Source organism: Salvelinus sp. IW2-2015, linkage group LG1 (genome assembly GCF_002910315.2).
Source record: "Salvelinus sp. IW2-2015 linkage group LG1, ASM291031v2, whole genome shotgun sequence".
NCBI lineage: Eukaryota > Metazoa > Chordata > Actinopteri > Salmoniformes > Salmonidae > Salvelinus > Salvelinus sp. IW2-2015.
In genome coordinates this window covers 14,142,461-14,153,712 of record NC_036838.1, presented here as the reverse complement: position 1 = coordinate 14,153,712, position 11,252 = coordinate 14,142,461, and the positions used below count along the sequence as shown (strand labels likewise).

The 11,252-nt window shown below is 39.9% G+C and overlaps 1 protein-coding gene across 4 annotated transcripts in view; it reads right to left on the bottom strand.

Annotated features, from left to right (window-relative positions):
- The window catches only part of raly (RALY heterogeneous nuclear ribonucleoprotein), a 179,599-nt gene extending 168,618 nt beyond the window's left edge, over positions 1-10,981 (bottom strand). For 3 of the 4 annotated variants that reach the window (XM_070438344.1, XM_023983944.1, XM_070438373.1), the window contains exons 1-2: positions 10,895-10,981; positions 7,830-7,913 (exon numbers count right to left, since the gene is read on the bottom strand). The gene's annotated coding sequence lies outside the window, so the exon portion shown is untranslated. The remainder of the gene's footprint in view (positions 1-7,829; positions 7,914-10,894) is intronic. The other variant, XM_070438357.1, reaches the window with a different exon arrangement.
- Between the last annotated feature and the right edge of the window lie 271 nt (positions 10,982-11,252).

The window sequence follows — 11,252 nt, the reverse complement described above, 5'->3', positions numbered from 1 at the left end:
CACACACACACACACACACACACACACACACACACTATTACGCACTCACTGTGTATATCCGTGTGATAGGATACACTATCACACGGATGTACTGGGTACTACTGACCTGTATGGCTCACCAGTCAACAGTACAGTAGTGCGTTATCGTTACCTGACATGATACCAGCCCGAAAGACAAAGACCTTGAATATAAGGTTCACTTGGGGTAAGATGCCGAATAAAAAGCCTTTGAGGTTTTCAGAGATGGGCTACAGTCACACATAAGTGCTGTCCCCAAAGGGAGCATGTCATCCAATGCAGTGGTAAAACACTAAAGGGAAGTAAGGAAAAGGCTCAAACACACTAGTGTACCACCTATCACAGCATGTACTTAGCTTATTAAAATTGTTTACTCAATGTTGAYGCCACAGTACACTTTACACCTGTCCATTGAACTCATAGACAACAGAGACAGTATGTCAATGTCCAATATGGCACCCGATTCCCTTTATAGTCCACTATAAAGGGAATAGGGTGCCATTTGGGACACAGTCTACATATCCCTATTATTCAGGAAGTTGATTATAAGTATACAACGTATATATGCTACTTATTCTGGATTGATTGTTTTTCTGCTTTATTCTTTATCTTAGAAAACGCAGGAGGCAAAACAAACAGTTGTGGGGATGTCTTATGAGTGACTTGACTCCAATGAGAGAGGGGAAAATCATGAAGAGAGAGACAGAAAGGGATCAATATCAACATGCAAATGTATGTAAATGCACTCCGTAGCTTATCTAACGCTGCATTTACACTGGCAGCCCAATTCTGATATTGTTTCCACTAATTGGTCTTTTGACCAATCGCATCAGATCTTTTTACATCAGATCTTTTTCAGAGCTGACTTGATGAAAACAAGATCCGAATTGTACTACCTGTCTAAACGCAGCCTAAGAGTATCTTATATTTAATGGTAAACTACTGCTACAATCAAAAATGAAAACCCATCCCCCACAAGGTTGAATAATTAAATCTATGATTGGTGAGCGTGTTCTTAGTAAAAATAACTGCATGGAAATGTAGAAGATAGACCTGAACTTAAATTATAACTCATGCCTTAGGCGTTGCCATCTCAATTGCTTAGGGAGAGAACATGGTATTCCTCCAAGCTTTGCTGCTCAATATTTTCTAAACCAGTAGGCCATTCGAAACGCGATATGCAATTAATCATGACAATGCATTTCAACCATCATCTCTCAACATCAGAATCAATTATATATACTGTACATACACAGTACCAGTCAAAAGTTTGGACACACCTACTTATTCAAGTGTTTTTCTTATTTTTACTATTTTCTACATTGTAGAATAATAGTGAAGACATCAAMCTATGAAATAAGACATATGGTCATCTGAATCATGGTTAGTTTGGCAGCTGGGGTGAAAGAGGAGTGATTACGATAGAGGAAACCAAGTCTAGATTTAACTTTAGCCTGCAGCTTTGATATGTGCTGAGAGAAGGACAGTGCACTGTCTAGCCATACTCCCAAGTACTTGTATGAGGTGACTACATCAAGCTCTAAACCCTCAGAGGTAGTAATAGCACCTGTGGGAGGAGGATCATCCAACAGATCCAACAGACGTGCTCAATGGGATTGAGATCCGGGCTCTTCGCTGGCCATGGCAGACCACTGACATTCCTGTCTTGCAGGAAATCACGCACAGAACGAGTTGTATGGCTGGTGGTATTGTCATGCTGGAGGGTCAAGTCAGGATGAGCCTGCAGGAAGGTTACCACACAGGTTACCACCCTGTAACGCACAGCGTTGAAATTACCTGCAATTACAACAAGCTCAGTCCAATGATGCTGTGACACACCACCCCAGACCACGAACCCTCAACCTCCAAATCGATCCCGCTCCAGAGTACAGGCCTCAGTGTAACGCTCATTCCTTCTACGATAAACGTGAAACCAACCATCTTCCCTGGTGAGACAAAACTGTGACTCTTCAGTGAAGAGAAATTTTTGCCATTCATGTCAGGTCCAGTGACAGTGGGCTTGTGCCCATAGGCGACGTTGTTGCCGGTGATGTCTGGTGAGGACCTGCCTTACAACAGGCCTACAAGCCCTCAGTCCAGCCTCTCTCAGCCTATTGTGGACAGTCTGAGCACTGATGGAGGGATTGTGCRTTCCTGGTGTAACTCRGGCAGTTGTTGTTGYYRTYSTKKMCMTSWMCYGCAGSKRTGATGTTYRGATGTACTGATCCTGTGCAGGTGTTGTTACACATGGTCTGCCACTGCGAGGACAATCAGCTGTCCGTCCTGTCTCCCTGTAGCGCTGTCTTAGGCGTCTCACAGTACGGACATTGCAATTTATTGCCCTGGCCACATCTGCAGTTCTCATGCCTTCTTGCAGCATGCCTAAAGCATGTTCACGCAGATTAGCAGGGACCCTGGGCATCTTTCTTTTGGTGTTTTTCAGAGTCAGTAGAAAGGCCTCTTTAGTGTCCTAAGTTTTCATAACTGTGACCTTAATTGCCTACCATCTGTAAGCTGTTAGTGTCTTAACGACCGTTCCACAGGTGCATGTTCATGAATTGTTTATGGTTCATTGAACAAGYATGGGAAACAGTGTTCAAACTCTTTACAATGAAGATCTTTGAAGTTATTTGGATTTTTACGAATGATCTTTGAACGATAGGGTCCTAAAAAAGGGACGTTTCTTTTTTTGCTGAGTTTAGCACGCTTCTGTCTATTTGAGCTGGTCAGTATGTGTTGGTAATCCTTTCTAACGCAGGTTGCGGTTTGCAACTACACATGGGGACAAAGACTGTACTTTTTGGAGGAATGTCCTCTGGTCTGATGAAACAAAAATAGAGCTGTTTGGTCATAATGACCATCGTTATGTTTGGAGGAAAAAGGCGGAGGGTTGCAAGCTGAAGAACACCATCCTAACCGTGAAGCACGGGGTGACAGCATCATGTTGTGGGGGTGCTTTGCTGCAGGAGGGACTGGTGCACTTCACAAAATAGATGGCATGATGAGGATGGAAAATTATGTGGATATATTGAAGCAACATCTCAAGACATCAGTCAGGAAGTTAAAGCTTGGTCACAAATGGGTCTTCCAAATGGACAATGACCCCCAAGCATACTTCCAAAGTTGTGGCAAAATGTCTTAAGGACAACAAAGTCAAASGTATTGGAGTGGCCATCACAAAGCCCTGACCTCAATCCTATGGACAATTTGTGGGCAGAACTGAAAAAGCATGTGCGAGCAAGGCCTACAAACCTGACTCAGTTACACCAGCTCTGTCAGGAGGAATGGGCCAAAATTCACCCAACTTATTGTGGGAATGTGGAAGGCTACCCGAAATATTTGACCCAAGATAAACAATTTAAAGGCAATTCTACCAAATACTAATTGAGTGCATGTAAACTTCTGACCCACTGGGAATGTGATTAAATAAATCATTCCCTCTACTATTATTCTGACATTTYACATTCTTAAAATAAAGTGGTGATCCTAACTGACCTAAGACAGGGAATTTTTACTACGATTGAATGTCAGGAATTGTGAAAAACTGAGTGTAAATGTATTTGGCTATGGTGCATGTAAACTTCCGACTTCAACTGTAGCTATTTTGAATATGTGTATAATAAAGGCCTTTACAGGGGTGCTTAACTGCTGTTGTTACTACAGACCGCTCAGATCAACCCTTAAAGTGATGGGAGGGGCTAAAGCTTAAGAGGGTGTGAATGATGCTGAATGGGTGTAGACAAAGAATGGCTCTCCGGTAGTAGCGCTTGCTGTTTTTTTCGACTGCACAAATTAGCTTTTATCAAGGCGCGCCTGTTAATTGAAATGCGTTCCAGGTGACTACCCCATGAAGCTGGTTGAGAGAATGCCAAGAGTGTGCAAAGCTGTCATCAAGGCAAAGGGTGGCTCTTTTGAAGAATCTCAAATATAAAATACATTTTGATTTGATTAACAGTTTTTTGGTTACTATCTGATTCCATACAGTATGTGTTATTTCATGGTCTTGATGTCTTCATTATTATTCTACAATGTAGAAAATAGTCAAATTAAAGGAAAACCCTACAATGAGTAGGTGTGTCAACTTTTGACTGGTACTGTATATACAGTGGGGCAAAAAAGTATTTAGTCAGCCACCAATTGTGCAAGTTCTCCCACTTAAAAAGATGCGAGAGGCCTGTAATTTTCATCATAGGTAGCACTTCAACTATGACAGACAAAATGAGAAAAGAAAATCCAGAAAATCACATTGTAGGATTTTTATGAATTTATTTGCAAATTATGGTGGAAAATAAGTATTTGGTCACCTACAAACAAGCAAGATTTCTGGCTTCTTTATTAAGAGGCTCCTCTGTCCTCCACTCGTTACCTGTATTAATGGCACCTGTTTGAACTTGTTATCAGTATAAAAGACACCTGTCCAACATCCTCAAACAGTCACACTCCAAACTCCACTATGGCCAAGACCAAAAAGCTGTCAAAGGCACACCAGAAACAAAATTGTAGACCTGCACCAGGCTGGGAAGACTGAATCTGCAATAGGTAAGCAGCTTGGTTTGAAGAAATCAACTGTGGGAGCAATTATTAGGAAATGGAAGACATACAAGACCACTGATAATTCCTCGATCTGGGGCTCCACGCAAGATCTCACCCCGTGGGGTCAAATGATCGCAGAAACGGTGAGCAATCCCAGCACACACGGGGGACCTAGTGAATGACCTGCAGAGAGCTGGGACAAAAGTAACAAAGCCTACCATCAGTAACACACTACGCCGCCAGGGACTCAAATCCTGCAGTGCAAGACGTGTCCCCCTGCTTAAGCCAGTACATGTCCAGGCCCGTCTGAAGTTTGCTAGAGAGCATTTGGATGATCCAGAAGAAGATTGGGAGAATGTCATATGGTCAGATGAAACCAAAATAAACTTTTTGGTAACTCAACTTGGAGGACAAAGAATGCTGAGTTGCATCCAAAGAACACCCTACCTACTGTGAAGCATGGGGGTGGAAACATCATGCTTTGGGGCTGTTTTTCTGCAAAGGGACCAGGAGGGAAGGATAAAGGAAAGAATGAATGGGGCCATGTATCGTGAGATTTTGAGTGAAAAACCTCCTTCCATCAGCAAGGGCATTGAAAGATGAAACGTGGCTGGGTCTTTCAGCATGACAATGATCCCAAACACACCGCCCGGGCAACGAAGGAGTGGCTTCGTAAGAAGCATTTCAAGGTCCTGGAGTGGCCTAGCCAGTCTCCAGATCTCAACCCCATAGAAAATCTTTGGAGGGAGTTGAAGGGCCGTGTTGCCCAGCAACAGCCCAAACATCACTGCTCTAGAGGAGATCTACATGGAGGAATGGGCCAAAATACCAGCAACAGTGTGTGAAAACCTTGTGAAGACTTACAGAAAACGTTTGACCTCTGTCATTGCCAACAAAGGGTATATAAACAAAGTATTGAGATAAACTTTTGTTATTGACCAAATACTTATTTTCCACCATAATTTGCAAATAAATTCATTAAAAATCCTACAATGTGATTTTCTGGATTTTTTTTCTCATTTTGTCTGTCATAGGTTGAAAGATGTTTACTATGATGAAAATTACAGGCCTCTCTCATCTTTTTAAGTGGGAGAACTTGCACAATTGGTGGCTGACTAAATACTTTTTTGCCCCACTATATATGTTTTGTTCTTCAATTATGTAATTGGATAGGACAGGTGGATCAAATGATCAACCTGAGGTATGTTGCACGTGGCAAACTTTGATACAGGAAACGACCCATAGAAAGAAATTAAATGGCGTTCTTAACTATTGTGTCCAGTTACATGAATTGCTCTTATGCCTTTGTAGTAACTCTGTAATTACACTAACAACATTGCATTATGTTGTCACATAGTACATGTTGTCACATTGCAATTACTTAAATAAATTGAAACAACAATATTGTCAATGTAACAATTACAGCGTTATGATACAATTATACTTTATTTAATGTGTAACCAAAATGACCAAATAATCCTGTATTCAGTATTACAGAAATGTGAGGGGATGTGTCTGAGCTAGAAGAATTTATTTAATATATTCCTTGTTTTATTTGGTCGAGAGCAATCAATATGCACAGTAAATCAAGGATAGTACAAATCACAGTGATAAAAAATGTGGGTTAAATTGACTCTATTGGGAATTATCTTCAGGAGAGTGATACGCTCACTGGAGTTAGTGTTGATAACTGGAAGGAGTACTTTTTACTCCATTAAGAGTAACCAGAGACAGGAGCCCAATCCCAAATCGACCCCTAGACCCTACACCATATGCACTTGTGGAGATCTGTGAGGATTTGACAAGTGTTAGTGATAACCTTGTCCTCTGATAGGCTAGGTGAAAGTTTCACCTGTCAAATCGTCTCAGATCTCCACAATTGCATAAGGTGTAGGATCTAGGGGTCGATTTGGGATTGGGCAAGGGAGTTAAATCTATGGAGTTATCCACAAATGTGGGAGGGGCCTCATTGTCATATTTCCCAGCATGCCCTGTTGATTTGTTTAATTGATGTTACATTATCTGTGTTTTCGCATGTACATTGATTGTTTTTGATCTTATGCTACACACAGATAAGAAACATGCATTTTTCTAAACTAATCCAATCTGTAAGTGGTTGTATTTATAGCAACCGTTAGTAAGATTGTTGTTACAGTTTACATGCTGTAGGTAGTCTTCATATACACCATTTCATCCTTACTTTGACAGGCATTCTGATTGCAAGTTGTAAATTATATAAAAGAGCTGGATATCTTCCTGCAAGTTGGTTTCCAGAAATTTCAAACCACCTTAACGTGAAATATTAAAATAAATCTGGAAAAATCCTTAGAACTCAAAGTAACTAAACTGAAAGAGAAATGTTCTCTGCTGTATTTGATTGTTAATTCACAACAAAAAAGTTTAAAATGGCAATTGGAGTTAAATTTAAGCAACTCTGAGAGTTGGATATTTACTCCATTTAGTTTTGTTTTAACGCCAAAAATATCAACACCATGACCAGTGTAGTTTTAACATAAAATGGGGGTGCCCTTGATAAGCAGTCTGTAAGTATTGCCACCAGTCATACGACAGGACCATATAGAACATTCAAATTATCTTCAAAAGACTAGTCCTTTTTCCCTTATAGCTGGTATAACCTTACATTGGTATAACCTTGGTATAACCTGGTATAACCTTACATTGTAACAAATGTTATATTTCAATAGCGAACATGTATAAAGATGGCAGAGCACAGATACTGTATGATGTCATTGTTTTACCACTGAGTCTTTAAACTATGATGCGCGACATGGTTCAATGCACCAATAAATTAGCACAATATACTTTTTAAAATTGCTGCTGTCTTGGAGCTAGAATAGCCATCATGMTAATGCCGATACAAAGAAAGAGTAACGTAGAGCAATATGGCAAACGAGGCATTTGTGGTAAGTGCATGGAGGTAGCCATCTTCATGCACTTCCTCCATTGCTGCCATGTTGGACAATTTCATTCCAGTTACAATGAAAATGTGAGTGTTATTGTCATAGAACCTTTGGTGACAGCATCTTAGCGGCCAAAACGGGACGTCAGTATGGCAACATGGTCCAGTTGTATACTAGTTGTATACTGTTTTGTAAAAACAATTTGAGCAACCCGAAAAATACTTCAACTGGTTGTAATCTGCTTACCTGACCTGAACAACCAACATATGACATCTTTCCTAAATGTTCAATATATCACTGCTCTGACTATTGTTCGTTTCCTAATACTGTATTGGTTATTAAAGCCACTGCACATACCTGTCTACTCTGACCAGGTACGAGGAGGTCTGATACTAGATGCTTGGTCCCAATGCTCTCAGCCCGGGACTGTACAATGGAATCCTGCAATTTAAAAGAAGCATGATAAGCAGAGTGATTTCACTACAGAGACCTAACCTGTCGCAGCAGAGGCTCACCTGAGACCTTATCACCAAAAACACCCTGTGGATTCAATTAGGGAGTCCAGGATTACTGCTGCAGCATCTGGATGATAAAATATTATTCCCTACAGAGCTTTACATTGCAAATATTGAATGATCCCCCTGTATGTGTCAATATTCTGTCCTATTTAAAGAGGATATGTTGCATGTGTTGATGGCTTTCAACAGGGAAAAGATAGTTAGGCAACATCTTTTGGTGAAAAATCAGTTCACTGTGAGACATAACGGTAGTTTCTTACTAATAGGCTACACATATTTATTTGTAACGTACAGTGCTACTGCAATGTATGTTGGTTAGAAACAAGTGATCTGGAGACTCGTGTTTTCCAAAGCTCGAAGGTAACCCTTAGGAGTATTGTTGATCAAAGGTCAAAGGTCAAAGGTCTGGTCTGTCCAGAACCCAACCATGCTCCTCAAGACATGGCCGTATCATAACACATGCTCTATGTTGAAAATATTAGATCATCACGCTTAAGAAAAAAAGTTACTACCCACTGGATTTTGCACACGATAGAAGACATACTTTCTCTACAACGTGAATTGGAGTTAGCTCCTGGAAGAACCTGGCGAAGATCAAAGGATTAAACACCTGTCATTTTCAGCAAAGACCCCTGCAAAGAAGTGGCAGCCTGCTCTTGCCTAAGGCAATACACCTGAGCTTTCCATTTAAAATTCCCTTACACTTCACACGGTAGCTATATTTCTGTTATGCTTTCACAGAGATTTTAACACTTCTGTCCCCCGGTGACAGTGAACATTACTGCTGGAAAAAGGACAGTCAAAAAGACAAAAACTGACCTATAGAARTCTGTCATTCAGTTTTATATGAAAAACACATGTATATCTCATGGAGTGCTTAAATGTATCTAGTCAATTAACTCAAGAGTTTGGTTTATCTTCTCAGAACCATTTTGGTTGTTCATGCCATATTCAGTAAGACTACATTTCTTTGATTAAAATTGGACTTGGGATGCATGCACTTTACTCACTCTTAATGGGAATCTTCCTCAGTCAACGAGAGCCTTAGCAATTAACAGACTTAAGAGGACAAGACTTGGGATGATAAGCTACGTGATGCATATCTACGGGAGTATGTCTGTACCGCACACACTGAGTCATTTTAAAAGCATGCCATGCATAGGCTGAAGCATTCCCTGGCACAAAATGAAGCCCTACATTAAAATACCTTGATTTATATTTAAACAAGTTTAGCTCAGATGGACTTCAAGAAGGCCTCCCACTCTCAGAAACAGTCATTCAACAGTTTCATGTTTTTCAGACCTGGGTCCAAAAAGTATTTGTTTTCTTTCAAGCACTTTGAGCATTTGATTGAACCTGCCAGAAGTGCCAGATGGACAGGRTTTGCACCTTTGGGGCTATTCCATTCAACAACTAAAACGCAACTAAAGCATGATTAAACGCAGGTAAAGTATTTGAAAGAAAAGAAATACTTTTTGGACCCAGGTCTGTTATTTTCATACTTGTGTTAAATTGGGCAGGATGGGGTTAAGCAGTTGCAACATCTTTGTAAATACAGTATAGTGACAGATACTGATAATGCAGAGGTAGCTAAATAATGATACATTTTCTGTAAAAATTACCATAGAATGTTTGCCCTTCCCTCACCTCCACAAGTGAATGCTTCTGCTATAACTCAATAGGACCGTCTCTGCCCTATAGCTTCATACATTACATTGTAATTATGTATTTCTGATGGATAACCCTATAGAAGCATGGGGTTGCCGTCAGTTGAAGGGAAAGCCATTCTACCAGGACAGAGGTGGAGCACAAAACATTTGACAGCACAGCATCCACAAATAATAGATGCACTAGGGTAAAACACTAAATAATGATGATGACAGATCTGCAAAGACCATGGCTGTCTTCGGGCTAAGCTTTCTCATTGCCCTGTGTCATCAGTCAGCTGCATGAATAGCCTATCTGCAGTGTCGGATCCTTAGTATTGTATTGACATGAGCTATTTGGACTGTTGGTGAAATGTGTTCTATGAGAGAACTATATGAAATTCTAGCCATCATGTTTTGAGAAAATTGTTTCTTGGTTAGTTTTTTTGTTTTTCACTGTGCTATCAGTCAAAGTACAATGGAACGTTCTAAATAAGAAGGCGTTAATGCCTTATAATATGTTAATTTTGCATTTGAACTTTCACGTTGAGCCACACGCATATCTGGCTGCATGAACTACTTTAATGAAAATAGCGCAAAAAATATTATATATATATATATATAATTTGAAAAAGTCTTTATTATTCTAACTGGTAACGGGAAAGGTATTTCATAACATTTAGATAATGGTGTAGGCATGGGCATGCTGAACGGTCACTAATGTATTCAGGACATCTCAATATTGTTGCACAAAATGATTCCATTCTGCAAATTCCCCACATCTTCAAAAGAAAAATGTCAAACAAAACAAAATTGGTTAATAACCTCAAACGGAGATWCGCCAGAAGAATAACAACAAAAACTATTTTGTACCTGGTCAGTGTGTCATTGGGTTACTTTTTGTAGGCTTAGAAAAACCTGAACACCAAAGTCAATGACAGTCATTCGGGAGTAAAATAGAGAACATGAAAACAGATGGCTGATTATTGGAAATATAGATTCCTCCCAACATATAGATAGGCTATATGTCCTATTCGTAATACACATTTTTGTAAGAGAGTAAAGACACATACATTCTTTTCTCGGACACTGTAGTCAAGTCAATAGCGAGCTATCCAAAAGTCAAAATGCATTTAAAAAAGAAAAAAATCTGTGAGAATTGAGGCACTGAAATGCAAAAATATAACAAAATAGAGAGGAACAAAAATAGAGAAAAAGAAGGAAAAAAGAAAAGGGAAGAGGAGAAGAAATTACTCACCGAGGAAAATTTCAAGAGTACAATTGTTCAAAGAGCAATAAGAGATCAAACAGACGCAGAAAAAGGTACAGTACTGTCACGGCAGCAAGGCAAGCACCGACTGTAGTGAAATTCAGCAGAGCCACTATCTGCATGGAGCAAACCATTTCTTTACCATAGGGGTGGAGACAAGGGATCTGTCTCTGCACAGTGCACTGGAAGTTCCATTCCCACCGCATGATTAAGGCAAAGGCTATTCACCCCCATGAAAACCATGTGAAATGTTGATAATCATTTATATGAAATAACATTTTAAACTTTTTTCCCAATTTGAAATTGTGTAACACAAATCACAATTCGACTGACTGCAGTTGACAGC